This window comes from Sinocyclocheilus rhinocerous, unplaced genomic scaffold, assembly GCF_001515625.1.
Source record: "Sinocyclocheilus rhinocerous isolate Xijiao unplaced genomic scaffold, SAMN03320098_v1.1 scaffold428, whole genome shotgun sequence".
Taxonomy (NCBI): Eukaryota; Metazoa; Chordata; class Actinopteri; order Cypriniformes; family Cyprinidae; genus Sinocyclocheilus; species Sinocyclocheilus rhinocerous.
The window spans coordinates 268,375-273,974 of NW_015664017.1; the positions used below are offsets into that span (position 1 = coordinate 268,375).

A 5,600-nucleotide genomic window follows, 5' to 3' on the forward strand; every position below is an offset into this window, starting at 1 on the left:
TATATATATATATATATATGTGTGTGTGTGTGTGTATATATATATATATAATAAATAAAAAATATAGGGATAGTAGCTAATAGTATATAATAGATTTTTAACACTTGCCAAACGAAAGAATTAAAATATGAGAATAATTATTTAGACCCTTTCTACTTGAAACAACTTTCAGGCGCCTGCCACGCCCACAAAGTCTCAGCGTGAGTCTGTGAGACAAAGGACAAAATAACGAATTCACACTGGATTACGATCTAAATTCACATATGTGTGCTGAATCATCATGTCACCTGTAAGTACATGCTTTATTTAATTAATTTCCTTAATTAACTGCAAGGTCTGTCTGATGAGAAGCACGTACAAGAGAACGCCGTAGGTGCATGGCATGTGCTGCAATCTGTCTGCAGTTTTTATAAATGAAAAGTCTTGTTTAATTGTTTTGAAAGAGCGTCTGTTATTGGGATTTACATGCAAAGTACGTGTTATTTGCGTGTTGATAATATTTTGAATATTTTGAAATCGCAGCCTGTAATCCGCGAGTCTGCCGCCGGGTGGCGCGTTTGTTCAGCTCTCTGTGAGATTGACCGTGATGTTCGTTTTTAAACACTAGAAGGCGAAAAAGTACAAATATTTTCAGTGACAGGCCACTTAATCGTTTACCAAGTAACTCGTCCAAATGCTTCTTGGTGACGAAACTCAGGGTAAGTGGACACTACATGTCCTTAGACAAATGGTCAGCATGTGCTTGCTGTGTTTATGTTCATGCATGTGTGTATCTGCACTTCTAAACTCAAATTATCAGGTATTTATACACTACCGTTCAAAAGTTTGGGGTAAGATTTTTAAAAATATTTTTGAAAGAAGTCTCTTCTGCTCACCAAGGATGCATATATTTGAGTAATTTTACAGTAAAATCAGTAATATTGTGAAATATTTTTACAATTTAAAATAGCTGTTTTCTGTGAAAATATTTCAAAATGTAATTTATATCTTTGATGTAAAGCTGAATTTTCAGCATCATTACTCCAGTCTTCAGTGTCACATGATCCTTCAGAAATCATTCTAATATGCTGATTTGCTGCTCAAGAAACATTTCTGATTATTATCAATGTTGAAAATAGTTGTGCTGCTTCATTTTTTTTTAGGATTTTTATATTTTGTGACATTACATATGCCATTATTGTCACTTTTGATCAATTTAATGCATCCTTGCTAAATAAGTATTAATTTAAAAAAATTTACTGACCCTAAACATTGGAACAGTAGTGTATTCTCATTATTGTATTTATTTACATTTAGCCTATGTATTATCTCAACTGTTTCTCCTAGATTAGAATGAGATTAAATATTGCGCAAATGAAAATGTCTGCTTTTCAGCTTCTTAAGAAAAATCTCATGTCTCCTAAAGAGTTTCAGAAGAGATCTCAAAAACGTCTCAAACTGTGCTCATATTAGCAAAGATATCAGAGATCTCAATTTATTAAATTCTCCCAATACCAATGTAATGAGCTGCTATTTACATTTATTTTATACATGCTGTCAACTATTATCATATCAGGAGAAACATCTGAGATGACTCTGAGCTTTAAACCTGACATCTGCTTGACAAGATATGTTAATAAGTGTCTTTTGACGTAACTGTTTATCTGTAAGCCTATGGACCCTTTTCACAAGACCGTGATGAAGCGTTTCAACGGTCATCAGCATCGTAAATCCTCCAAAGTTTTCTTTTTTTTTTATTTTTTTTAATGTAGACTATGTACATTTATAACACTATACTTCGTATTATATTACATTTGCATCAAATTACAAAAAAATAGTTAACTAAATGTGAGGGTGAGATATGGGCACAAATACATCAAAAAGTACTATTACAAATGACAAATACTTGCTCATCAAATGTATTTAATTTAAAATACAAAATACTGGTGTGAGAAATGTATTTAATTAAAATACAAGTAATTTGTAATTTGAAAATACAAACAATATTTACAAGCAATCATTTGAAGTGTGAGACAGTGCCATGACATTTAGTAATGCTGGAGTTAGATACACACATAAGAGAAAGATAAGTACTTTCCTCTCCTTGAAAAACTTATAAACAACATATTCTTTAACTCTAACACTAGAGAATAGCCTATATCCAATATATTGATAGGCCTATTTCTTCTAATTTCTTATGTTCACTTAAGACATAACCGACTGTGTTTACTTGAATCAAGCATGTCTGCGCTTTATTTTTTCATGTTTCTGTATCACTCCTTTATCATTTCTTTATCAGTGTGTCAAAAATTAAGCAGTCCTGAGAAACAGACAGTTGAAAGATATTTCACTGTCAACAGTAGAGATTAACTCCTAAAAATGCTGATATTTAGCTGTTAAAGGGCTCTAGAATTCAGAAACCCTTGTTATTAGCAACACCAGTGGCCCTTAAGTGAGCTGTGGCCAGAAACTTATTGATCATACTCTTGCACGCACTCCATAGTAATGCGAGCGAGCGACGGCCAATGTGATTCACCAACATCATATCAACAAATGATGTTCATTAAAATTACACTGTTATGATAGTTTCCCTTGGATTTTCTCAGCGAAACCTGGGAAAGTCCTGGGAGTCCTTCACATAAACATTAGTCTACAGGCTCTCATTTTTAAAGTTTCATTACATGCTGTTCACACATTGGCAATAAAAAAGTGATTCATGCTTGAACATCCTTTCATAAATCCCCTTTAAAAATTTCATTTTGTCCATAAAATCAAGTAGCTAACTTTAGTTAGCAAGCTAACACTTCTCAGCTAGTAAGCAAAGTTGTAGAGCAACACAGCTTTTTCTTCTGTCCTGTAATAACATTCAGTGAGCAATATCTGATAGTATATATTTTACTTAGCCAGTTTGCACTGAGCACCAAAACAGCTTCTTTATTTCTCTCTCCAGTTGGAAGATGGAACCATGGCCGAATTAAAGGTATAGTTCACCCAAAAATGGAAATTCTGTCATTAAAGGGGTCATACGATGCGATTTCAAGTTTTCCTTTCTCTTTGGAGTGTTACAAGCTGTTCGTGAATAGATAAGATCCCTAAAGTTGCAAAGACTAAAGTCTCAAACCCAAAGAGATATTCTTATACATATTTTAAATACATTTAATTAAAATACTGCCCATCTCTGGGTGTTTCTAATACAGCTTATTAAAGTGACAGTAAATTTGACATTGTTCTCTCTACTGACTGCCGTTTTCAGTCTCTCTCTATTTTTATCCTGTTTTTGAAAGTCATGAAAACATTATCGTGGCGTTTTTTCTTTTTCTATTTGAGTAAATGGGAATGCATATATTTGTGGAAGTCCCCCATTCACTACTATAGAAGTTTACCCAACAATCACTGAGAAAACTGGAAATGTGAAAAAGGTCCATATGTGAGTATTGGTAGTAGTGTTAAAACATTTTTTATTTATTTATTTTGCAGTTTCACTTTTGTTCTTGACATTGGAGATGATGCAGAACTCTCAAATATTGTATTTCATCACCTAGATTAAAAAAAAATCCTTATCCAGCAATCATAGAAGACTGGAAAAAAAAGCATTGGTCTTACAACCATAGAGCTGCGATTTTATTAGTTAGGATGCAGATTCTGGCAACTGCACTGTCGCTGAGATGCCCAATTAAATATTACTTTTTAAAATCATTGTTCAAAAGCATTTTTCTGATGAGACAGGAGGATATTTGTATTCACTGAGTCGGATTTAAAAGGCTGTTGTACATCGTTTTATCTCTGGCCTGCAGGGAGTGCTTGTCTTTGAAATTGAAACGGTAATTTGTCATCATTAGTGTGATTAATTAAAGTTTGCTGTCAGGAAGGGGGTCACAGTTTTCTCTCAAGAGATATAGATATAGTCTTCTCAGTCTGTGAGCCATCAAAACACCTAATAGCGGTACTATATGTTTTTAATTCAGTTTTGGAAAATTAAAGCCTATTGACAAACATATTTACAGTAGCCTACAGTCACAGAAGCTATTTTGATCAGTGTTTCCCAAAATAATGGTAACTTGCTGTTCAATAATTGATTCAGATGTTGATTCAGTCTGGTGGATTCAGTTCAGCAAGTGATTCGTCAGATTGATTCAAACCTCATTTGAAGTATTCATTAAAAGAGTTCATAAGAGTCTTTTGTTCTGGAATCAGACTACACTGGTTGTGCTAATGATTTTGATTCACCAACAAATCGTAAAAATAGTTTATTCGTGAATCGGTCTGCACTGATCGCTCTGCATCATTTTCATGCATTAAAAAAATAATTTGTTCGTGAATCTGTTATTTTTTCGTGAAGCAGACTGCAGTGATCACTCTGCATTGCTTTCATTCACTAAAAAGAACCGGCTAGTACGAGTCATTTGTTTGTGAATCAGACTGCACTAATCGTTCTGTATTTTTTTCATTGACTAATAAGAACTGGATCTTAAAAGTCATTTGTTTGTGAATGGTATACTGCAATGATCGCTCTGCATGGTTTTGATTGCGGCTTGTAAGAGCCATTTGTTTTTAAAGCGATGCCAACAGTTTAACCTGTTTGTTTCTAGCTATATTTATTTATTGACATAAATATTAAACTCGGTTCATATATCATGCCACTTCTAAATAATTGAACTGGGTGTGAACAGAACAGGAGTTGAATTTAGTTGCACAGTTGTACATAGTGAGATGAATCAGGAGATTGTATATGTATTTGTGTTTTCGCAAACTCTCTTTAGTGTCATTTATAGGTGCATTTTGTGCAAGAATGTGGTGTTTTGTGAAGTTGTGTGGAACATTCATAGCCCAGTGTGACAACAAGACATACATACACACACACACACACACACACACACACACACACATACACATACGTACACACAAACAACCCAGCAGCCCTCAGGACAGACTGTGTCCCTCTGAAACATTCATTTCCAAAATATCAATGATTCATTTTGAATGAAATATATATTTGGGCATAAAATAATGCTCATATCTGCCTCAGTTCAGAAGATGTTTATAGCATGTGTCTGACAGATGATCATAGAGTCACAGAGCCTCTTCTCTACTCATATGAAACTGCATGGTATTGTCATGATTATGATTTTTAAAATGGTCATTGCATGCAAGGGGAAAATATTATATTTTAGAAAAGTAATGACACACCTCCTCTCAAGGCACATGAGGTTGAGTTACATGATGAAGTTTATTTAGTGTTGTGGTTGGTCTAAATCACTAACCTTGAGTAGAAGCAATAGTTATAGTGATGTTTGATTTCTTAAAGGGGTCATACGATGCGATTTCAAGTTTTCCTTTCTCTTTGGAGTGTTACAAGCTGTTTGTGAATAGATAAGATCCCTAAAATTGCAAAGACTAAAGTCTCAAACCCAAAGAGATATTCTTTATAAAAGTTAAGACTCGTCCACACCCTCCTAAAACGCCTCGTCCTAACACGCCCCCACATGTCTAGGACTGTGTGGGAAGATTTGCATAACACCGCCCAAATGTTCACGCAAAGAAAGAAGGCGTAACTTTGATTCTCGCTGTAGTATTGTTGCTGCCGCCGCCGCCATGTCGTGGAGACGCTGTGTGTTTCGTTG

General features: G+C 34.5%; 1 protein-coding gene across 1 annotated transcript in view; it reads left to right on the top strand.

The window, feature by feature from the left end:
• The window catches only part of LOC107729333 (Kv channel-interacting protein 1-like), a 54,014-nt gene that overhangs the window by 4,869 nt on the left and 43,545 nt on the right, over positions 1-5,600 (top strand). The window lies entirely within an intron of this gene.